Raw genomic sequence first — 26,118 nt, forward strand, 5'->3', positions numbered from 1 at the left:
TTATAAAATTGGCATTAAAACAAAACTGGGAAAAAGAAAACACCAATAGTTGTATTTTCAAAAAGTCAGAAAGATTATTTATTTATTAGAATAAACAGACATTACATTTGGTATATTTCTATAGTATTTTTAATTCTGAAAATTGCAGTTCATAATGCCGTTGTCAAAAACTGCGCAAGAAAATTAAAGCACTTACTAGAAATGGATGGGTATGGAAAATTCATGAACAATTTATTAAAAAATTACAATTTCTATTAATTAAATCAAATTATCTGAACTGTTTAAAGCAAAGCCCGCGAAGGTTGTTTGTCTAAGAAATAAATGCCTCCATGGAAGACATTCGTAGGGAAGCTGTCACGTATTCACAGTATATGCTAGTAGAATCACGAAATCCGCCAGCAGCTAGCCCGTTCGCTAGGATCTAGACCTGGGTTAAAATGCCGATGTTAATCAGTGTTCTTTCGCGCGTTCTTTAGTGACCCCGAGACTGCTGAAAAATGATAATTCGATCTGAGCTGGAACCTGTGTGAATTAATTGGCTGCCCAGGCATTTTCATGTTTTTTCCCAAGTGAACATGAATACGAGCGAATATACCTCTAAAAGTTAGGTTAAGTAAGTTGAATACGGTAAAATACAAGATTATGTACCTAAAGGGGAAGGATGTCTTCCTGAAAAACTTTCTAAGGGAACCTGGTTTGTATTCACACTAGCGACTCGCTCCGGCTTCGCACGAGTATAAAATATTAATGGATATTTTAACAATGAATCGCAGTTCATAATCTTTTTCTGAACTTACATACCTCACCTTAAATTACGATTTTTGAAAATAATTTCCCTAATATTAAATTGATTTAACTCTAAATTTTAACCAAGATCTTAATAGAAAATTCCAATCCATAAATTATGGTTTTATTTAATCTAATCTTATCTAACCTTATGTACTTATAATTACTATAAGTGCGATTTAAAAATTAACCTTAGAATAGAATATCATTTATATTTTAAAACTACTATCATACAATTATTTATCGTAACTTACTTATAATTAATGATACGTTGTCGCGCTGAAAGCTAGAGAGCTCCGATAATAAACGCGTCCCATCGCTGCTAAATTCAAAGTGCTATAGGGAGAATCGCGGCTTCCGACGCGCTATTTATAGGCACGCTCCCGCCGCCCCGGCCGGCCGGTACCGCCGCAAACGCTACGTCCCGCAATTTTTAAATCTATAGACCTTTTCAATGTGTACAATACTTAGTACATTATTTTGATAAATCTCGTAGGGTTCAGCCTGCGTTTGCAATGTAAGCGGAAAAAATGTAATTATTTACGACATCACATTAAAAACCTCAAAAATAACAGTATTTCTCCACTATTTTATGGATGTTATTATACATATAAATCTTCCTCTTCAATCACTCTATCTATTAAAAAAAACCGCATCAAAATCCGTTGCGTAGTTTTAAAGATTTAAGCATACATAGGGATATAGGGACAGAGAAAGCGACTTTGTTTTATACTATGTAGAGATTACACATGGAGAAACACACACACACACACACGCGCACGCGCACGCACACGCGCACACACACACACACACGCACGCGCACGCACACGCGCGCACACACACACACACACACACACACACACACAAAAAAAAAAAAAAAAAAAAAAAAAAATCTGAAATGTTTCAGATTTTAAATTACGTCCAAAGGAACGAGCATATCTTTAGAATTTCCGATACAGAGACTCACGCGCTAGAGATAAAAATGTTTTTTCTGCACAACGTTGCCATTGCTCGCTTTGAAATCCTTGAGTTTGTTAATCAAAAATTCGTCAAAGTTTTAAAAAATAGGAAATCGATCATAAAACAAATTTCAAATTTGGTCTTCCACATGCTCATATTCGTTGGAGGATTACGTTATTCAAAATTCGATGACTCTATGTACCGTTATTTTATGACAATGTGAGAAATATACATACATTTACGCAGATTTTCATTATTTAATTTCTTCAAATATAATGCAGGACTCTAACATTTTATGGCAACTGTTTGAAAAGTGAACCGACATTTATCCGTCCGACGCAAAATGCCAAAACGAAACTAATAGTCCTTCGGGATTCAAATCCCTTTGGACTATAAAAAAAAAAAAAAAAAATACAACCAGCCCTTTGGCATGGGTTTGAACTCGCGGTATTGAACGGTTTGAACCAATTGGCCACTGGTGCGGCCAGTTTTTTTTTGGGGGGGGGAAGGCATCCTTTCCATTAGACAGATGCCCGCGTATGCTTTGCCGCATTTAATTTAACAAATAAGAGTAAAATAGAATTATTATTGTATACGTTTTATGGAGAACAAATACATAATCAGTTTTTGAATTATCGTAATTTTTTTTAAATTCAAATAATATTTATATATCTATATCATTCGTATTTATTAACTCTCGATATCCACGGCTGACAACGGATGTAAAGAGGAACTATATCCTTTAACTTATGACATACATACCAGGTGAAAACGACCTGCAACAGCTCAGAAATTGATACTTTAACCATCATATCATATGAAAATGCAACATAATTAAGAGAAGTCATCCTTATAACAAAATTAAAGAGACGGTGCGCCATTCGAGGTGGCGCGCCTTTACTTAAGACGTTCCCACGGATAGGAATCGTCCCACAGGCTGAGAATTTTGCGTCCGGCAAGCGTAACTTTAGGATAAAAAAATCACAAAAGGAAAAGTTTATGTCCCAATGTCATAATTTTAGTACTTTTTCAGATTATTACTTAAGCTTTCATATATATTAAAATTAGCGTTTAATAATCTTTTTCCTTTACATGAAATTGTATTTGCTTACTTTCAGAAATAATTTTCGGAAGCGCTATTCAAATTATTCCCAAGTTTTAATTGATAAAATAGATTAATGAACTTTTAAATTAATTAAGAAATACGAGAAATATTGTTTACAAGATGAAGTAGCAAAATATTTCACGTGAACAGGCACTCGGTGGAGCATAATCTCTGATAAAATATCCATATAAGAATCACTTGGAATCTCTCTCACTTTAGAAACGAATTATCACTCTCATTCATGTCACTAAGAATGGTTCATTCATTCATGTCACTAAGAATAAATAAATAAATAAATAAATAAATAAAAGATTTGAAACAGTATTAGAAACGGCAATGTTTATATCAAATGCCGAGTTAAAGAGACGAGTAACGGAAATGTTTACATCACATGCCGAGTTAAAGAGGCGTCTTCTCCGCAACAACTGACACCAACATTATGCAGAATGTGATAATATTGGAGGTTGAGATACTAAAACTGTATTCAGTTTAAAAGTAATGGACACAGAACGTTATCCAGTGGCCTTTAAAACAGTTCCAAGATACTGGCACAAATGTGTGACGGCCAGGGCGAACGAGGAAAGGCTCTGGCAAGCCACCGTGCCGGCCGGGAAATGAGTGCGTTTTTTGCTGCACGTGTGCTTGACAGTCGGCATGAAAGGGTTAAAGAGACATGATAAAGAAAGGAGAATGGATATTTACTTATTTATCCGAATAACTGGAGTTAATCTTTTAAATAAATATTCTTTTTATGGATGGAACCCCAAAATTTAAAAGAGAGTTGCATTAGTGCTCATCTTCATACAGCAAAATTTATTAAGGATTTCTTAGCAAAACAATTGAAAATAAAAATTTTGGAAGACGGTTGAGGAAAGACGTCAAAATATTATAAAAGAAAATAAGAAAATAATAATATTTTGGCCCCTTTTCCAAAGCCGTCTTTTAATGGGTATTAGTTGTAAAAACGTTATGTAATATTAGTATTTAGTACATTTGAATCAACTAAACATACTTTTTTTTATTTATTATTATTATTATTATTATTATTATTTGTGTGTGTCAGTTACAAGCTTGAAAATAGTATGTTCTTTTAGCTTTTGGAACCTACCCTGTTTTTTGTACTAATTCTTTGATTGATTTAATATGAATTCTCATATCACGACATTCTATTAACGATTCTATTAACGGAGATCGTTTAAATTAATTAACGGAGATTGATTTGAATTAATATTATTAATTTAATGTTAATTTAATGTTCCATAAAAGTATGATTCCTATGTTTACGTTTAATTATAATAATGATAATAGTAGTAATATTAATTTAATATTTCTTTTACAGGTAAGCATTTTGAAGATCCTTTATTGCTTGAAATATACAAAATGTTTCCAGTTTATCCCATCAAGTAATGTGTAGCATTTGTTTTGAAATTTTAATTCAACTGTGAAAACATGAAAAATTGCATAACTGTTCCATCGACATCTATATTTTATTAGGACTTGATTATGCAATTACATTTTATGTCAGCTGATTCTGTAAGCTTAATTCTTGTGTAACCGCTTTACTTTCGACGATACATTTTGCAGTATCTAGATAAAATGATAAGATTAAAAATAAAGAAGTTTGGGGGAAACAAGGGCGTAAATACTTTATAAATTCGGTTTCATTCTAATCGCATTATTACATCACGTATAGTAATCTAAGCAAACGTCTGTAACTAGTGAAGACACTTTCGATCTTCTGTGAGAGGTGGTCACTTTAAAGATGTGATGTTCAATATCGATATTTTTTCCCCCAATGGCGGGTACTTGCTTATAACGCCATTGGCCACCACTAAGGCCAGAAGTGGTGACCATTTTATTGTGGAGGCGCCTAATAGGCGGCCACCTTTACCTCATATGAAGGGATAGACTATTTTACATCCATGCCTTCTCCGGGATTCGAACCCTGGTCCTTTGGTATCGCAGTCAGGCGACCCTAACCACTATACCGTCTGGGCGGCAACAATATCAATATTTGTTTTAAGGTATAGTGATCATTTTCTTCTTCGGCAAATGGTCGCTAAGTTTCATTATATACGTAATGGAAAGAATTTATAATATAGTTAATGCCCAGTGGCGAGTATCCTTGAAAGTGATCAGTATTTCTGACAATATTAGTGAACTTCGCTCACTAAGACGACAAAATCGGATTTTGTTTGTTTATGCTAAAACCACTGTTTATTTCCTCCCATTTCATGTTACTGTGTTTTTATTAAAATATTAGCATATGTCTGCATATGTTTTTGTCACATATGTTTGTTTTTCATTTGCTCAAATGTTGCAGATATCGAATTATGCATGCATAATTCGATATCTGCGTCTATAAATGCTTGTTATATATCTAGCATTTCAAACGTAAGTAAAGTATTGGAAACGGTATCTTGAATCGTGATTGATCGTCTTAGAGATGATTTATTGTTTATATAATTGATAATTTGAGTTGCTGTATTGAGTATAGCATTTTCTTCTGAATTAGGATAAATATTTACTTAGATTTGCATAAATTTCTTCGTTCTCCACGACTTTTCTTTCTATTTTTACTTCAAAGGTATGGAAGCAAAAAATAATAATAGAATAAAATAATATAACGTATTATTAAGTGATCGCAAATCTTCATGACTGTGTACCACATATCTGAGTAACGATTATTATGTAAAAGGTCATATGAGGTTTAAACGTAGTGTAAATTTTGAACCAGGTTGACTAAAAATGTAAGACGAGAAAATGACAGGGAAAGTAGCAAGTGATGGACCATTAGTAAAATACACTTGCAAAATACAAAGACAACTAATTAGCCTATGAGAATTTAGTGGAACAAGGGGGAAGAGACATTTTCAGAATCATAAAATACAAAGACAACCAATTAGCCTATGAGAATTTAGTGGAACAAGGGGGGAAAGAGACATTTTCAGAATCATAAAATCAGCCAAAAAAATTTAATGAGAAACATCAAAATTAATTTGGAATAAGTAATTTTGTAAAAATGCCTTAAAAATAATTGTGAAACTTTATCCGTTATTACAATAAGAAATGAGAGAACACTTAAGTAAGACAATATATGTAATGAGTTAAAGGAAAAAAAAAAAAATTGCAAGCCTGTTCAAAAAAAGTAAACAAGGTGGTGATTATTCTTTTACGTACTTCTGTAGTTCTTGAAAGAGTTGAATGAAGTTAGTAACGGTAAATAACGAAATAAATTTCGGATACCCCTGAAACTGGTAAATAACACAGATATCCTTTTGAGCTGATTTTTCAATCGACTGTAAATTATTTAAATTATGTGTGGATTTATGAAGATATAGTTAGGTTTAGCTGGAAGAACATGGTTGGACCCATTGGAGGAGAAATGATTAGTTTAGATGCTGCAGCAAAATTGATATCTGGTTGCCTTTTTAGATTAAATCGATTTAAAGACTCGAAAGCCGCAATGCAAGGCCGCAAGGCAGCTGCAACAAGTAGGAGTATCTATCTGTTTGAATTCACAATTAATCGCCAAGTGAGCACTTCCACATTTGACACAAACTTCTTTTTAACTCTGTACTTTTTTGTAGAGTGGCCTAAGTTTTGGCAATTGCAGCATTGAACGACTGAATGTTTAATTCCTTAATTCCCCAATTTTAACTACGCCTAGAGAAGATTTTTAATTTCGTAGATTTTGTTAATACACAATGGAATCATAAGTTGAATGAGATAGGCATATTTAATTTTGTCTTCGGATGTCAAAGCTAAGTTTCTTTAAAAACTGTCAAATTATGGGTAGCAACGGATAATTTAATTTCACCAGCAGGGCTAACAAGTAGACTTTTAATAGGTACAGGAATTGGTGGTTAGTCTTGTATTGAAGGAAGTCGAATTCGGTATCAGTTTCATGTAGTTATTCATTCAGTAGATCAAAATTTTTCATAGATTTAGGTAGTATTTGAAGGCAAGTATGCAGAGTTTTCACCTACCTATGGGTTGGGACAATGAAACGGTGTGTATTTATACGGATGAATAATTGAAATACTCTTAGATTTTGTAAAAAAAATGTGTAAAGTGGAATGTTGCGGTATCCAATACCGTATGAAAGAGATTTGACTGTTGGATTTTTCAAATGTCTAGTGATGTGTTTGATGTATGAGTATTTGTCGCGTGGGAAGTGGGGTTATTTTTTATGGGCTTTTGTGTGTGCGCTTTCGTCCAGTGGGCTTTTATCTGGTCACCATTCGATGTAGATTTGACTGTCCGCGTTTAATGAAAGTTATGAAGATAATTTTTTAACTACTATATATATCTTCAAGCAGCAAATTAATCTAAACATTTAATTTTAATATTTCACTTTTTGTTCTCTTCTGTATGTTCTGTTTGCTTAATTTTATATCCATATCTTTTTTAAACGAATAACATACATGTTCGTTTTCAGTGCACCTCGAAATGAAATTATGGCAATATTCGTAAAAGGAAGAATTTAAATATCTGCTTGTTGGGGGGGGGGATTCCTATCTCGAACTATTATCATTTTTGTCGAACCTTGTTTCGTGAATTGTGTTTGTTTATGTTGAAGCCGCTGTTTACTTACTTCCATTTCATGTTGCTATGTCCTTATTAAAATATTAGCATATGTCTGCATATGTTTAGGTCTCATATACTCATATGTCTGTTTTTCTTCTTCTCATACGTTTGCATAATTCCTTATCTGTGTCTATAAGCTCATGTAATATGTTTGGCATTTCAAACATAAGTAAAATGTCGGAAAATGTAATCGACCGAAGAAAAGAATTTTTTTTTAGAGTTAGTTTTCTTAATGGCATTATATCCGAAAGTCCGGATTCTTTTTAGATGCTATGCCACCTTGCTTCATATGTAAGACATTAATAGCAAATACATTTCACGGAAGAAAGTTTAATTTATTTTATTTAATTATGTTCTGAATGCATGAAAAGTAAATAATTAAAATAATAATTTTTGAATCATTTAACAACTGCAAAAGAGGTATTTGCCTATTGAGCTTCTGAGTACCTGTTTTAAGTGTACCACGTTGTATCGTGAGTCTCAATCGTAAATTCTAAAGACTACAAACAAAACGGCTCTTTTGAAACACTAGTTCTGCAAAAGCATTTGGTCGAGCATAACTAGTGAATAATCTAAATAAGTCTCTGGGAGTTCTTCTTTGTTCAATATAACTGTGTAACGATACCTCAAAGAATTACGAATGTGTAACTAACCATAAAAATTGTTTAGGATAATTATACTGAACTCTCATTTGTCCCTAGCATGAAAATAATAGAAAATAATAGAAAAATGGTATAATAGAATAATAGAAATAATAGAAAAATGGTAATTATTGTGTGGGAACTTAAAACAAAATAATTTCTTCGGAGGTTTCTATATGGCATTATAATGTTTAATACAAGTTTTATGAAATACGAACAAAATTCGCATGTAAATTCAGGTCCATTCCTCGGAAAAATTCTAGTGCATTCTTGTCTCTCTTTCTTTTATTTATTTTTAGAGCCATGTTGGCATTTCAAATGATACGGAAAACACTTACACAAACTTAGATTGTCATTAATTTCGAACACGTAATTTAGTCCTATAATTTAACACCTTGCTTCCACATTCCAGTGTTGTTTCACTGTTTATCCAGTTTACGCTGAAGTACTAGTTACTCTGGAGTTACATTATCAAGAATGACTTTCCTAATTAAAAATGGTTTTGTCTCGGAATTTTTTGGGGAGATGATGCATGGATAATCAGAAAAATGGAGCTCAGGTAGAATTAATGCTGATTCATCAGTTGTTTTATTTTATAATTCTTAGAATAGGTATCCTCTGAAACTTTGTTCATTTTATTCAGTAACAATATTCTGGCAGTTGTAGAGCTTTTGTTTATTATCGATTGTCAGTCGGTGTATAATGATTCAATGGCTTCAATAGAAACTTTCCAGAAGTATTATAGCGTCGGTTAACTCGTATTTAAAGCAGCAAAATTGTGTAACAGCATATAAACGTGATGATCATTCTTTTGGCGACCATCTTCCAAGAAGACCACCTTTAAAAAAAGATCAGATTTTTTTAACGGTAATATTGAACGTCATCTCTATAAGACCTTTCATCTGGAATTGTAAATGGCTGTCTTAGAAATGGTTCAGAGTAGTTTCCATCTCACTATCAAATACAATGCAAATTTGCCTTTAGTAGCATTAAAAGTTATCTAGTTTGTTAGTCTCTCTGTAACTGTATTTTTAAAATGACTGTTCTCTAATTATAATACTGTTCCACTTCTCCTCCTTAGGACTCCCTATTTATTTCTGATATATGTTGCCACAACAGAATAATGTTTTCCTGTTTTGTTGGAAAGGTGGTATTCGTTGAAGATTATGAATAAATCTTTGTAGTGTCGAAGTGGAAGTATATAATTCATTCGTTGTTATTATTTCATAATGACATGTCATAAACAGAGACATTTGCTTACCTAGCATAATTCTTGAACGAATTTTAATTTCAAGTGATACAATTTAGTTCATTTAGATACATGCGCATCAGTCTTAAATTCAAGGGATCTAGCGCTTTGATTGTTTTCCTAATTATGTAGTAAAGGATGATGCTCATTGCATGCTGACTTGGAACCCTTAAATGCGCTTCTGATGACAACGCCACGACTGTTCGTGCACCGTAAATTGTGCAAGAGGTGCTCTCGAACGCTTCCCAAGAAGAGGCATTCGAGAAAAAGTATGAGGCACAGAACGTCGCCGACGAAAGGAAGTTATTTCGAAACAAGGGCCTTCACCGTCATAACTCGGGTGCGACATCTTCGGTCAGGCGCAGGCCCACATTGCCTTTCGAGTGCCTCAGGAGTGAAAGGGAGGGCCCACTTCACGAGTGTCAGTTACTACGCCTCTTTGAGAAGACGGCCCTCCAGTAAACGGCGGCCACCAGATGGTTCGGATCGTTGGTTGAAATTTTCGTTGTTCTCGGGTATGAGAGGCTCTTTGTTGTTTCCGAATGTTGATGAGTTTTAATTAGTTGATGGCAGTTGTGTGGAGGGAGAGCGTGGAACGCTGGCATGAAGAGAACCTTTTGTTTTACCTCTTCGCGATCGTCTCGCTTTTGCCTTTTTGCGGGAAACGTTCTGGAATAAGGAGTTTTTTTTTTCTTCCTAAAAAAGAGCATTAAAGAGGAAGAGCCGTGAAAAAAGTCACTTTTTAGTTTAAGTAACTTACCTAAAAATTAGTAAAATATAATAGTCATGGATGTTGAGCACTAAGGAAATAAGGAAGAGGTATTTAATTTTGAAAGAACAGCAGCTTTGAAAAGGTAATTAATGTTTATAGAATATTGTATTGTTTAAAAAAATATTGCTTAAATAACTCAGGCCAAAATATTTGTAATTGAAGATATACTACAAAATTTTCGTAAAATTTCTTGCTGCAAGAAGCAAGAAATGGAAGGAAAACGCTAGGGTTATGGAATATTAATATTGTTGCATATTATTACTGCACGTGCTTCCATAATTCAGTAGCACTGAATAATAGAGAAAGCAACAAATGTTTTCATAACAACGCGAGTGCGTAGGTTTGCCTAAAAAGTCTTTCTTGCACAAACAATTTTATTTTAATGTCTTCAAATATTTATATAATATTTCAACTATATAGTTTTATGGAATATATATTGTATTTTTTACATAGGGCCGTGTTATTTTATTGCTTTTTCATTCCGCATTTCAACAAGCTATGTAAATGGTCTAGCTGATCGACCATGAAATTATTCATGTAATTAAAGCTTTCTGACAGGGAAATATTAAATCATTTTTAAATTCATTACTCAAACAAATTCAATAAATAGATAAAAGAAAGGTTTTGTATAAGTTAAATTTCATAAGCCTGTGTTATTTTTTGCGGAACCACATCAGGGTTGTTTAAAGAAACATTTTAGTGGAAGGCTTTTTGTATAGAAAATCGGTGTTTTCCCAAAAAATTTCTTTGTGGTATTCATAGTATTCATACTTCACATTAGATAAAAACCACAATTCTAGCCTGTCGAGTCTGTGGGAAGCGCATATGAGATGTAGTATTAGGAATGACCAATAATCTTATTCACTCGAAAATTAGAGAGCTGGTAGCATTTAAAAAACGCAAAATATGATTATTTATCATAGCAGATATGTAGATTGTAATCTATAGATTATAAATCTTTAGTTATACTAATCGAAGAATTTGAATACTGCTTACATATGCTAACAATAAATGCATAATGTTGACGAAACATTCTATTGATGTCAATGTACGCATCGAAGGAGAGATATCAGCTTTCAAAAACCTGCTTATGCCTTTTATTCTCTCCCCCATCTTTTTTTTTTTTTTTTTTTTTTTTGTACGCTATCGCGCGTTTGAATGTGTATGTATGGTTGATATTAGTTTTAGTAATACACCATCAATCAGTTTTTGATTTGCTCTTCATTTACTTTTCAAAAGTGGTTCTTCTGCTTTGTATCAGCAAACTAGGTGGGTTCGTTAAAATGGAAAATGACTGAAATCTGTAGACAAAAAATTAAACATCGAGACAGAATTTTCCGTTCCTTAAACTTGAATGAATTTTCTGCTCAGATAGCAGATAGAAAATAATCAGCTAGTGTACTGTTTCACAATCGTAAATAATCTGAATATTTGCCAACTTTTTGCATTCACTCTGAAACAAAAAAAAAAAAAAAAAAAAAAAAAAAAAAAAAAAAAAAGCCTGCAGCTTCGAGACAGAAAAATGGCTAAACGATAATGCCTTAAGTTCGCTGCTTTTTCTGCCATTTCAGAAAATTCTCTGTGAGATCGAGAGATTTTTTTTTGTTCGTAGTTCTTTGAAAAATGAAAATGCTATACTCCTTTTTTCCCTGCAGTTATCAAAATGTAAAAACTGTTATTAGTATGTAATATTCAACCATGTTACTTTGGAGTCTTCCCCGCCGTGATGGTATATAATTCCGTTTGGTTCATGTCCGTGGTCGGAAGCCATCATAGCGGTGCACTCACTTCGAACTCAAAGTACAAATGAGATACAGTTTTACCGAATAATATAGTAGTTTTTCAGGGTTAGTTTTTGGTATGTTATTTAAAAATATAAATAATCAGTTGCTGTTAAATCGTATTTATCTTACCTCCTATTTGTTGGCATGGTGTTAGGGAAGCCGGTTTGCATATTTCCTAAACGCACGTTTGTATCGCCACTTAGGGTATTATGGCTTCTAAAACGGACCAATAGGCTTCCGGTAATATATCTGTCATTTCACATGATCTTTCACGTGTTTTAAGTAAGATGGTTGAAAATGTTTTGTTACGTAATGTTCTGTATAAAATAATTATAAAACATCGTTCATTTCTTGTGAAAGTTAGAATCAAATATAAGCCTAATTATACTTGTAGAAGTTTTTTTTATTACAGTTTATATGATAAAGATATTTTATAATACTAGCTAATGCACAGTTTTATTCAAACTGAACTTTCTTAGTTTGCATTACTACGCATTTAGTGTGTTAAATTTTGCATTAATAACTGTTCGCTCTTAAATGTATTGCCAGCACAAGTACTCTTCAAACAGAATGAATTTATCTTATTCACAATGAATATATTTAATTTATTCATATATAACTTTTAATGTTAACAACAGGTAGAATCAGATCATTCACAATATGTACTATTTTGAATCTTACACTTTCAAAATCAAACGAATGCAAGCTTTGAGATAAGAAAATACTAGATTCATTGTAATACTTCCAGTTTTTCTCAACTCAATAAAAAAATTATACACTTATCTTAATCGACAAGTATTAGTAATTGCAGATTATTCGAAGCTAATTTGTATCGATTCATTTTCTCGATGTAAAGAACGATAATATGCCCCGAAAATTAATCCGAATATTCCAGTGCGTGATAAGTTTCGTGAAAGGGAAATGTTGACAAATAAGTAAATTTATAAAATGAAAGCATTACGAGATTTTCAACTAAATTCATAGCAGCATTTATAACTGAGAAACAAATGCAAAATAAAACATAGACAACAACATGCGCTCATATGCGCAATTTCAGAGATTCAGTGTCACAAGAGCAATAGAAGCTTATTGATCCATTTTTTGAAACCCCTCCCTCAGTAGCGATACTGATGTGCACTTGTGAATTATGCAGCTAGTTTCCATGGTTTTGATCCCGAGTTTAAATTCCGGAGAAGCCACGGATGTTTGTAAATATATGGTGTCTTTGCGTCATGGGAGCATTTAAAAAAGTTTCCAGACAGAAGTTCTCTTGAGAAATTGCTGATAGACCATGGAGGTAACAAAGGACTTCCTACCTCCATGTGATAGACAGGAAGAGGAGTAGGAGACCCTTGGATCCACGCGGCAGGGTGTTCTTCAAAACAAGAATGGAGCTTCCCAGGGCTAAAGAAAGAGAGCCCTGTTCCAGCGCCCAGTCCTTCCCCTTGCTTGCCTCCATGCTTGCAAGTGTAATTCGATTGCTCTCCCCCTCCTATGGTGCACTCCATGGAGGTAAGAAAGTCTTACTTCCTACCTCCATGGTGCACTCTAAGCAGCGTTCTCGGTGATGAGCGGCTAAATGACTGATGAGTTTGACCATTCCTGACAAATGCTTAGATACCTAAGTGTCTGGCCGTAGGGCGTGGAATGATCTAACTCGTTTCCACCGAAAGTAAGTCATTTTTAGTTCACCTTTGAGAAGCTAATTTATATTGCATATGCAATCAAATTTAGATTATAGAATTTTCTCAATATTGAGTATTGAAACAATGTATCAATACTTATTGTGGATATTTCAGTTTTTAAATAAATGCTACTACTCATTTTCATCAAGGAACATGCGACTAAAAATCGAACGGAGTTCAAAACCAAGAGATTTTGTAACTTTTTTGAAGCCACGCTTTAAATAAAGCATTTAAAAATCTGATTAAATAGCTTTTACAAGTGGCGCTGTAGCTAAAGTGGTGGTGCACGAATTCGTCACGCGTGGATTTTCTCCTACCTTAGTCACCCCTGAAATGAGAGAGAGGGAATATAAGGAATTTCTGCCTTTCTAATTGCGTGCTGTCGTTGTCTAAGTGATAACACATCTGGCTGGCGATCTGAAGATACCAGCTATCTGAGATGGAATCCTAGCGAGGTATAGTTGCTTTTCTCTCTCTCTCTTTTTTTTTTTTTTTTTTTTTTGGTATGTCCATAGATTTTTTTAGTCCAAATTGCGTTAGCCCAGGAGAGCTATTAATTTCGTTTTGGCATTTTGCGTCGAAAACTTTAAATGTCCGTTTCACCTTTCAGATTGTTGCCTATTATCACCTTATGTTATATTTAAAGAATTAAATAATGAAGAATCTGTATAAATGTATGTATATTTCTCGCATTGAGATAAAACAACGGTACCTAGAGCCATCGAATTTTGAATAAAGTAATCGTCCACCGAATATGACATCTAGAAGCCCTAATTTGGAACTTTTTTATTATCGATTTCATATTTTGTAACACTTTAACGAATTTTTGATTGACTAACTCAACGATTTCAAAGCGAACAATGGCAAAACTGTATGGGGGGAAAAAAAGCATTTTTATCTCCAGCGCGCGAGACTGTGTATCGGAAATTCTAAAGGAGATGCTCATTTTAAAATTATTTTGTGATATTGCTGTTGAATTGAATTTTATGGTTTAAGTGCGAAGAGCATGATATTTAATAAATAAAGATAGCACAAAACCTTTAAAGAAAACGTCCCTTTGGACGTAATGTAAAATCTGAAAGCTTTCAGATTTTTTTTTCCCCATTAAATCGCATATTTTTTAAAAGCACCTTTCGACATCGATATTATCTGCTAGCAATAGTAGGGAACAGAGGGCAATTTACGTAACTTCAGGAAATTATTTATTCCTGTATGAAGTCCAGCAGAACACTTGTAAAATGCCGATATCTAGAGGCCAAGCTAGTTCTGTAGATGTCAATTTCTTACAGCAAATGTGGAGGATGTAAGGTAAGCCACTGGAGAATATTAGCCGTTCTTAAGACCCGCCATGGATTAAAATCTCTTATGGAAGACTAGGATTTATTGGCTTAAAAAATACTTTTCAACAATCTCTCAGAGACCTGAAGGGCTTACTGTTAGAATTGTATGGCTGTCGATGGCGGCACACTCCCTATTTAGCCTCCTCTTTCTGGAAGATTTGCTGCATCATGTTCTCAAATTTTCAAATTTGCATATAACTTTTGAATCGCAGGATTTGCAATTTTCTCTTTTTATTTGTTTTTGCTGTGTTGATCATCTACGGCATGACATTCCAGTGTATATACTTTTATTCAAATTCACGTAGTACTTTATGAGGTATTATGAAATTTGTGATTGTTCCTCTAATTCGGGGCTCCTATGTTGATAGAACAGTAACAAATCAACATTTTTTTTTTTTTTCTTTTCGAAATATTTTATTTATTTGAAGAAATATTCTCTGTTTGCAGTTTGTACAAAAATGAAATTAGATTAAGATATGCAAATTACCTTCAACGTCATTTGCTATATGTATTTTATTTCCGAACAATATTTGCATTCTGAAGGCTGCTAGGCAGGGAAGGAGAATTATCGTGGCATTTACATGTTTTACGATTCTTGCATCATTTACCCTCTCGCTTGTGCTTCACAAATGAACGTCTCGTGCGCTGGTAACACGTGTTCCATCACCTTCAGCTGCGCATCGGAAGTAATAGAGTCACGTATGTTTGCGTCACGGTGCATATTAATGAAGGAGTTTCGAGGTGGTATTGCATGCGTGAATGAAATTTCGATTTGTATATATATCCTTCCTCTTTTTAGAGTGGAAAATTAGTCTACTCTTTAGTTTGGAGTAATCGTGATATTATTGCTGCTGATGCTGGAGGTGTTACGGAATTTGCCTTTCTATTGGACCAAATTTAAATACTTTTTCAATTCATGAATTTATATTAAAGGCCTGCCATTGATTTAAGAAAAGATACATTATGATCATGTATACGTACATGTAGTTAAAATTTTTTTTTCCCGCTGTTTGCTCGTATAGTAAACTTGAAATGTTGTTTTAAATACTTGCAGTTCCAACAATTTTCTAGATTTGAGCATGAGGCGAAAGTAATCTTTTTTCAGGCCCTTGGAAATATTTATCAACATCACTTAAAAATATATAAGTGATCAGGTGAATAATGAATTAACTGCTAGTGATTTGCTAAGGTTATTCCAGAAAAAGAATCTTAGATTCAAAACTGTTTCTTAATTCCCATGCCTTTATTTCTAGTGCAAAAGTTTGCAAGTGAAAGAGAAATATTGAATCTTTTTATCAGTAACTGTCTAGAGGAGTTCTACCAGTGGGAATTCTTCCCGCCCCGGAAGGAATTTCATAATTTCAGGGCAAGAGCGCAGTCAATATTTTATTTGCCCGTGAGGTATTCAGTTTTAGTTTATGAGTATAAAAAGCTTCTTTTATTCAAGTTTTGATATTTTTTAACATTTTCTCTACTTTTTCTTTAATAAAACACATTAAAAAATAATGCACATAAATATATATATGTTTTTCGAGTTTGGGAAAGAAGGGCTAGATGACTATCTAGCAATCGTGAAAGGGGATACATAGAGCAAAAAAAGGTTGAGAGCCACTGATTTAGAACAATGGTTTTCTGTATTTGAGCTCCCGACACACTCTGCTCAGCACATTCGCTTTCTTTACTCATTGTAATAAAAATACACAAAATACGAAAAAAAAAAAAAAAAAAAATTAGGTACACACACTTTACTTCTAACGATTGCAATAATATCCAATATTATATTCGTTAATCCAGTATTTATTTCCAACAAGATGAACTTGGGATGTTACCAACTACTTGAGATGTTAAGTATATATTTGATGTCAATTTGCTGAACAGATGATTTAGACCAAGGCATAGTGTTAAACGCATCTCGTTTGAATCAGAACTCATGCTACCAGATCGTTATTTAAAATACCTTAAAGATGAAGCGTTTGAATGGCAACTCCGGTCGCTGAACACTGGTAGTTCGACCTAGGTTCAATTCCAGCCAACGGTTTGGTTTATGTGATTACGGCAAAGGCTGGAGGGCTATCTGTCTAAGGGGAGGGATGCCTTCGCAGAGGACTTTCTAAGAGAAAAGGGCGCGTATACACTACACATGGGGAAAACCACGAAAACACTCATGCAGCCAGCCCATTCGCGGGATTCGAACCTCTCCAGGCAAACGAGCTGGCTGTATTGGTGTTTTGATGGTTTTCTCCATGTGTAACGTGGATTCGAGCCAGTTTCCTTTAGAAACTCTTCTATAAAGGCATAACTTAGATAGCCCTCGAATGCTTTACCGTAATCAAATAAACCAAACCTCAGCAATGAAGTTCATGATACAAAACCGACAACAGTCAATGAAGTGAAGAAACCATTTAAAAAGACTACTCAGATATCAAATAAAATCATTGTTGCTATTTGATCTGTTGATCTGCTTTATCGGCAGTGCTTCAACCAGAATGTGACAGGTTCAAGCACTAGCCATAATTTTTAAAAATGTACACTTGTCTTCTTAAACTTGAACTTCAAAATGTAGATGTTTTTCGGAACAATAAATATGTAATCATTCAAAAGGTATATATATTTTGTGACACACGGTATTTTTTCTCACATCACATCAATACTGTGCCCTAGTATTCTAGGGATTCTCAATCTTTTTTGCCTCACGTATTCTTTTTACCATTGCTGAAAAACCATCCCCCTTTCCAAAACTTCAAAAAACAAATGCATATATTTATCTAGATTTAGATGAGGTTTTTTTAATGTGTTTTATAAAGTAAACAACAAAAGATGTTAAATTATTAAATACTAAAACTTGAGTAGTTTTATATATATATATTCATAAACTAAAAACACTTAAAAGCTGACCGCATTCTTCCCTGAAGCTATAGAATTCCTTCCTGGCTGAGAACGCCTGTAGTATCCACTTTGAAAATCACTGACATGGAGTAGAACTTAAATGAAAAAATATTGTAAAATTCCTGTTGTAAAAGAACCTTTTATTATTGTATTTAATCGCTTTGATATATAAATATTTTGAATAAAGTTTACGATATCTTAACGAATATGTTTTAGTTTAGAAATATTTTGAATAATGTTTAGGAATTCTAGTTAATGTAAGAAAAATTGAAAAAAATGTTGGAAAAGTTAATAATAAATTTTACGTTTAATTAAAATGATATTTAAAACCTCATATCTTCGGCCAAAAAGATTAAAAGATTTAACTAAAAGGTGTATTTTATTAATAGAATTAAGAACTAAACATGGCCCTTTCAATAGCACTGATTATTTGTTATACGCTTCCCCTTTTGCTTCGTCAAAAACAGACTTAATAGTTTTATTTATTAATTTTTTACGCATAGAATCACTGTACTGAAGAAACGTTGTGGTATTTTACGAAATCGTTTACCTTTGTACGCAATATGAGCGGGTGCTTGCAGGAAGTTTTTACTATACAAATGCGTAACTAGTTCTTTGAACTCGTTTTGTAATACTTATGGACGAATTAATTTTTTTACGCTATCTTTCAGTTCGTTGTTCTTTTTTGTTTTACGAGGGATGTGTTGTTCCTTTCTTGGAAACTGTTGTTATCTTGATCCTTTCAATTGCTTTATTTTTCTTTGTTCTCAGAAGTTTTATAAGCATATGTAACTAATTCTTGGATAAGAATTCCTTATAATAATAACTTATATTTTAACTTATAATAATAATAAATAATAATTAATATTAGTAAACTTATATTTTGTATACGATGCGGACGCAATTCTAGATAAAGTTTATTTATTCATTTATTCTATGAATTTTAAAGAACAAATTTGTGTAGGCAAAATGGAAAATCTCTATTAGAAATTTAAATGATTCGATTAAATTTTTTTCTCCGATAGATTAGTCAAAGACCTAAACAAAATTTTGATTAATTCTTAATTGACTGTGACACTTTCATCTTGACCTTTTTTAATACCTGAAGGGGAACCTCTTCGGATATTTCTTGTTTTCAGTTTGCCATAAATTGTCGCAGTTGTCGAAAGACTTTACGTAAAATATTTCATTTTATTCAATGCAGCTTTACGCCTTTAAAAAAGTCATCTTACGTAGTTTTCTTAATACTAAATATTATTTCAGGGGTTCCCAACCCTATGCCCGCGGGCACCATGGCGCTTGCCGATCGTTTAACCTGTGCCCGCCGCTGTGCGATCACAATAAAGATATTCTAGTTTTCACTATAATTCTATGTGAAAGTTTTCTCATTTTGAATGAAATAGAAATTGCTTCCAACACAAAGCGAAATGCAACCGATTTTTTTTTTTTTTTTTTTTTTTTTTTTTTTTTTTAATGTGCATGTGTTATTAACTCTAACCAACTATAAATTCACCTTGAAAAAGTAAATGCTGCTCGCCATCCAACAGATATTCTAGAATGTCCTCTTAGGGACAAAAACTGAGAACCCCTGTGTTATTTTATACGATAAATATCATAAATCAAGTAGGTTTCTAATATCCTGCTTGACTGCTTGAGTTCTTATTGTGACTGCTTAAGGAGGACTGCTTGAGTTCTAATTGTGCTTCTTTTTTCTATTATCTGTATTAAGAATAAAATCTAATGATTAGAATGAATTTTTATAGTAAGCTACCGAATGCTGACCTCAATATATTATTCCTGTTTTTGATTTTGTTCTGAAGTTTGTAGGGTTTATATTTATTTTAACTAACATTTATTTTAAGTTTAAGCTATCTTTCCTGTCAAGCCTTTACTTTGCCCTAGAATTGCCAATGCCAGAGTATGTAAATCGTAGTAGAACGCGCAGAGTATTCAAATTTTAGCAGAAGTAATTGAGTTTAAATAGAAGGGAAACGAGATTGTAGGTGTGCTTCTTGAATCACGAGCGTGAAGGTTACTTGGTAGAAAGTTTAAGAACCGCGCGTTTCGGCCTGTGTGCCTATTTCGACAGTTCGTTGAATCTTTCAAATTCTTAATCAGAAAGTTTGCTGAATCTCAGCTGTATCTTAGAACGTGGTTAAGATAGTTACAATTATAGAACCTCGTAGATAGTGACTTCGTTAGTTATGCATCCTGTCATTTATTTTTAGTTGTACTTTTCTATTTTTGTTTAACCGCCGGGTCGGCGTAGTTTGTGAGTGTCAAGTGAACGCAACTGTAATTTCTAAAGTGAAATAAAAAGGGAGTTAAACCCTTCTTAAGAGTCTGTGTAATTTCCAGTTCATAGCAGTCACTACTGCTATTGCTGACAAGTTGGGGCCTCTCAACATCACAAGTTCATACGTTTTAATATCTTAATATCTATATTTTTTACTTGTACGATTTGATGTTAAAAGAAAAATCTTAAAAGCTTGAGATTTTAACGTCACCCTGTATGGTATTTCTCCCGCTTTCCTAGCGTGCCTTCGTTCTGCACGCTGGGCCGGTATTCCAGAGGTCCGTGGTTCGATTCCCGGCGAAGGCGTTGCTAATTTTTCATCTCTCTGGCTTTAAAAAAATCCTAATGTCTCTACAAGCCCAGAGGGCTTGTTAAGGTTTTTTTTTATGTTCTGGTTGAGCTCGCAGTTTATCTGTCTGCTCTTAGACTCATTTATACTGAAATAACTTTTTTCGTCTTTTTAACTTTATCATTAAACGTCAGTTTCTTCGCAATTACGCCTCATAAAATTCAACAACGAAATCACAGATTTTTAAAAGCAGCATATGTTTAGAATTCTCGATAGAATGTTAATTGTTGTCATACATTCTGTAGCGCGGAATGCATTCTCGAACTTCAATTTTGCGTTGAATTATTTTTGTCATCCATTTCATTTCTCCGATAACTTGCCGCACGTTCGACCAGTATATATATATATATATATATATATATATATATATACAGATTATATACAGATTATATATATATACACACACAATGCTGTTAATAAATGCAATTAGTGTAATTTCACAGATTCAGCTGGTAATTGGTGAAAAAGATAAAGAACTGCTTTCATTGCTTTTAAATTGCTTAGTTTGTTAATCAATAAGGAGTAGATAAAATTTAAAAGAAAAAAGTGGACGGGAGGCCGTATGTTACATTTATTTCAATCGGCCGCTGGGTTTAGATCTTAGGACTAGTTTCTAAGATTTTTGATGCTTCTCAATTTTCACCTTATTAAGTGTTCTTTTGGTTTATTTTACATGTTACTGTGTTACTTTAAAGAATGAATATTTAGGGAAATTTGGAAAAATTAAAATGAAGCTGATAGCAATGTATTGATGATTTAATTCTTAACATTATTCCTGAATACAACATAGAGTAGTTAATACTTTAAGTAAAACTGATCGATGATGCGAAAAATAACAAACATAATCCAATAGTTGGCATTGATTTTTCTTGTAAAAGTAAGATCTGCGTATGAATTACCTAAAGTACTTGGATAATTGGTTGGTGCCATTTTAAGATTAAAATGCTATTTCATAAAACTGAAGGCTTTCTCATTTTTTTTAACATCAATATTAAAATCTTCCATAATAATCATTTCTGTATCCTTGTCGACATGAAATTCTTTATCAATTCACAGGCTTGTCTCGGAATATTTTATGAGCGCATTGAAAAGGTACGTTTTTGAATCCGATGCATCTAGTCATGGATGAATGTAGTCAGATAACAATATATAATGCGATTGACCATTAATTGTAATATCGACCGTAGAAACTAACCCCTGCACCAATGTCTTGCAATCTACGCTTAATATGTACCGCAAAATATATTGGTGTTCAATCTGCAACATTGTTTAAATGTCTATAAATCACTACACAACTAATTTTTCATTTTGAGTGTTCTTTACTTTTCAATGTATTGTTTATGAATGCCGTTAATTCAAATTCCTCTACATGAATATATTCGTCTTCAAACATCGAAGTTTCAGATAGAGCAATAAAATCAGGCTGTTTGATAATCTCGTCTGCTACAATGTCTCTGAAACATGCATTTAAACTCTTCACGTTCAGGTTTGTAATAATCAATGACTGAGAATCGCCTGATTCCTTTTCACATATAATGAATTGTCTTTGTTCACCAAGTTGTGTAATGGATGTTTATCAAGTTTGGAGTATTCATCAGTAATTTCGTTGATATTTGGTGCGGTTGTTCCATTACCATGATATAATCTGAAATCGTCTTTTCTCTTTCGTAATATACAGTCCTTCCAATAGTTTCACTCGACTGAGCCCAACATATGCCAATTGATTTTGCCGAGATTTATGGTAATTATGTACTATTTCATTGAAAGTAGCTCCTTGTGATTTGTGAACAGTAATGGCTTTAGCCGGAATCAATGGAAATTGTTTTCGTTTACATTTCACAGGGCAGCTTAAATTGATAATATAGTATATACAAATTCGCTATAAATTATTTCTTTAAAAGTAAATACATAGAGATGACATTTGACGGCAATGTCCTTTTATATGTGTTGCCCTATATATTTTTATATTCTTTAAAAATAATACATTTCATTAACATATAGCAATTTTTGAAAAGTGATGCGGACAAAAAAGTGCGATTTGAGAAAAATTGTAGAAATAAAGAGTTTTTAAAATTGTAATTTATTTCGAACTGACTACTAGTTTTATTTAACGGTAAAGATTTGTTTTATGAATTGGGTGCAGTGTAGCGTTTACTTAAGAAGATAAACAAAATATTTAGATAATATATGTCACGTGTTTTAACTTTTTATATATTGTTTAATTTGGTAAACTTCTTAATGGTAACCTCTTCTTACGAGTTATTAGACTATGAGATAAATTTTAAATTTTCAAATTGCAAGGTGTTTTTATTTGTATTTAAATGCTTCGTCAAAGAGGTAATGAAGTTAAAGCATACGCAAAAGACTGTTGTCAGCCTTTATGTGATAAAACTTAAAATTTCTTGATTATGCAAAATAAACTGCTATGATTTTAGTGGAATGTATTTGCAATAGGAATTCAGTATACGTTTCTTTTAGCATTACTAAAGTCTTTAAAGTTTGCTAAAATACATTGCGATATATCATTATTAGTTTTGCAGGTAAACTTTTCGAATTTCGAGAGAATCGGAGCCGGGTTTCTCTTCTTCAAGCTGTTCTTATTTTTGTTCTGATCTTAAAACTGGCTTGCTTACTTTTTAATATGCTGCTATCAAAATTATTTTGAAAATGGTATTCAAATGTTGGAATGAATAATAAGAAATGTTTGCGAGTGAGATATTAATCGATTGAATAAAAAATATATCCTTAATGGAATTAGTTTAGAAAAAATAAGTTTAAATGAAGTGGAGCAAAAAATGTGTATAATTTAATAGCCTGTGCAGTGAAGTCATATGGTGTCTACATCAGATTTTTTTCATTATTTATTTCATATTTTGTAAAGTTAATAATTTTTTATTAACAAACTCAACGATTTGGAAGCAAGCAGTGGCAAACTGTACGGAATAAAACATTTTTATCTTATTCTGTTTTCAAATATTTTGTGATTTGGTGTCGAAATGAATTAAGTGGGACATAAGTGCGATAAACGTGATATGTAATGAATAAAATTAGCACATAAAAAGTAAATAATAAAAGGACAAAAAGTTTTTTTTGTTAGCCATCTTACTAAGAAAATTGGACATTGATATGATGAACTAAGAAAAGGTGAGAAATATATAAACATGTGTGCTAACACTTAACGCTACATTCAAAATTCTAAATATAGGCTACTATGCATGTTCCACAAGAAAACTATGCTTAATAATAACGCTTTAACCACTTCCTGGAAAAAAAAAAAGGGTGAGTAGCAAAAAAGACAAAAAAAAAAAAAAAAAAAAAAAAAAAAAAATGTAAAGTCATCTTAGTAAGAAAACTGAACATTGATATGATAAACTGAGAAAAAATTGGGGGGACGGAAACGTGTTTGCCATTATTTAACGCTGTATACGAAATTCTAAACGTGTATTGCGAAAACATAAATATTTTCAACATTTAAAACATTTCTGTAATTGGAAATATATGACTGCCACCAACGATTTCGAAAATATAGACCGGATAAGGACTTTTAGTATAAGGAGGGTACTATTTGCTGACTACAATAAAAAGGGAGGTGCACAACTAGTTGCTATAGAAAGCCCATATACAAAATTTCAACATTCTACGGTTTATCCTTTTTTGGGTTATGCGAGATACATTAGTACAGATGTCAAGAAAAAGTCCATTTTAAATCTATTGTACAATCCGTTTTGGAAAAAAAGGAATCCTTTATTCTGTCCGTACGTACAGACTTCATACCAAGAAATAGTCCAAATGGGTTCGGGAACGGTCAGAATGGATATTTCCTTTGAAATATGATACCAGAAATTTTTCGGGATTGCAGTACTTCCTTTACTTAGCTCAAGGAGATTGGGAAAAAAAAAAAAAAAAAGAAAAAAAAAAAAAAAAGAAAAAGAAAAAGAAAGAAACCTCTGCTTTGTTATTCCAGTATCGTTCTTGTGGTTGCCCACTGAAGGGATGAGCTTTCTGAGAAAAATTACTGGCATTCATCTTATACCCGAGAAAATCCGAAAGAGCCCACGCAGCCAGCTCGTTTGCCGGGATTTGAACTCAGATCGAATTACAGTTATTCAGCGGTTTTATTAGTCGGCCACTGGTGAATCTAACGTTATGTTGATTCTTCTTCTGGAGTAACACTTTATATCAGAGCACTGTTGTAACAGTTGGTAATGATTAATTGATTGAGACAAAATATACTATAGCTCTCTGAGTGCTTTCATGGAGGACTTTCTAAAGGAAACCCCGTTATGTTGTATAAGTGAGGGGATCATGAAAACCGCATGCAATCAGCTCGTTTTGAAACCGAGTCGAACTTAAGTGTTCCGCGTTTTAACCATTCGGTCACAAATTAAGCTTCTTCTTTTCATTCCCTAGTAATATGAAAAGAATTATCCACTTGTCCACTAGTGAGCCTATTGTAATAGTGTTTTTCTCAGAAATTTTTATTATCAGATATAGAGGTATTCTTTCACAATGATTCTTCGCAGATCATCCAAAAATGAATATAAGATGAGTAAAAGGAAGAAACTTGGGATTGCAGTTGATTTTTAATTATTTGGTTTCGATCTGCAGCCACCAAACATTAATGAAAACTATGATGCTGTAGATGTTTGATTCTTTGCCAGTGTTTTAGAATCTTTGCTATATTACTCATATCCAACAAGAATATTATTTGGAGCTGTATTGACCATAGTGTGGAAAGAGTTAGCTGTGCTTAAGAACAGACACTCAGTTCATTAATCAATTCGATGAGAATATGTAACACCTGTTGCTTTACTTTCCTCTCGTTTTGAGAGCTAAAACACCTGTTGTTTGCTTTGCTTTTCCGTTAATGGGCGCCACCTGCTTTGGTATTCCAGCCGAAGTGATGATGGCTGGGTTAATTTTTTGTTTTCTTAGGCATTGTATGACAGTAGTAAAACCGTAGACGTAAAAGTTAATAAAGCCGCAGAACTAATATTAAATAATTGACTATGGCTTAGTGTGTTGTAACCATGGAGGTATGAAGAAAGATGGAGTGGCCGTAACCGGTTTCCCCCATACCCTGCTAGCGATCCCTACGTGGTGACCAAAACATTGGGTCATTTACCATTAAGTTTAATGGGTTTTGACACGATCGGATGTAAATATTTTGTAATCACGTCGTAAATATACATATAAATGTATATATTAATATATTTTCTTTTTCTACAATACTTCAGATTCCTAAGTATATGAAAAGAGTGCTTTTTTAAACAACATTCCATTCTGAAAGGAATTAAATGCTATACTTTTCACAGAACAATTTGTTTAGAATGGTTTAATTTGAATGAAATATTTTTACATTCGTTAATTACATTAGAAAAAATTAAGGTAATTAGATTTGATTCGGTTTAGGATTACAAAAATTAAGATCAAAATTTATTGTATTATTAGTATTAAAATTATGCATTATTTCTTTTCTATTTATAGAGCTTCTTTCTGAAATACTTTCTCAAATATGACATGATCTTTTTGCTTCTGAGACATCTTTTAAATCGAAAACTACAAGTCAATTTATAATTAACGCTCTCTTCGGTCCATTTCAAATTAGAGCACCTTTTATTTTAATAGCGAAATACTTTAAATAGTTCTTATACCTTTAATTTCAGCAATATATA

General features: G+C 32.9%; 1 protein-coding gene across 6 annotated transcripts in view; it reads left to right on the plus strand.

The window, feature by feature from the left end:
- Positions 1 to 26,118, plus strand: part of LOC118192690 (protein O-linked-mannose beta-1,2-N-acetylglucosaminyltransferase 1-like) — a 438,475-nt gene that overhangs the window by 309,267 nt on the left and 103,090 nt on the right. For 2 of the 6 annotated variants that reach the window (XM_085822184.1, XM_085822185.1), the window contains one exon: positions 4,191 to 4,254. The exons of the other annotated variants lie outside the window; for them this stretch is intronic. The gene's annotated coding sequence lies outside the window, so the exon portion shown is untranslated. The remainder of the gene's footprint in view (positions 1 to 4,190; positions 4,255 to 26,118) is intronic. 6 annotated transcript variants of the gene reach the window in all.

This window comes from Stegodyphus dumicola, chromosome 8 (assembly GCF_044657685.1).
Source record: "Stegodyphus dumicola isolate Sdum_Otavi_A_Nest chromosome 8, ASM4465768v1".
NCBI classification, from domain to species: Eukaryota; Metazoa; Arthropoda; class Arachnida; order Araneae; family Eresidae; genus Stegodyphus; species Stegodyphus dumicola.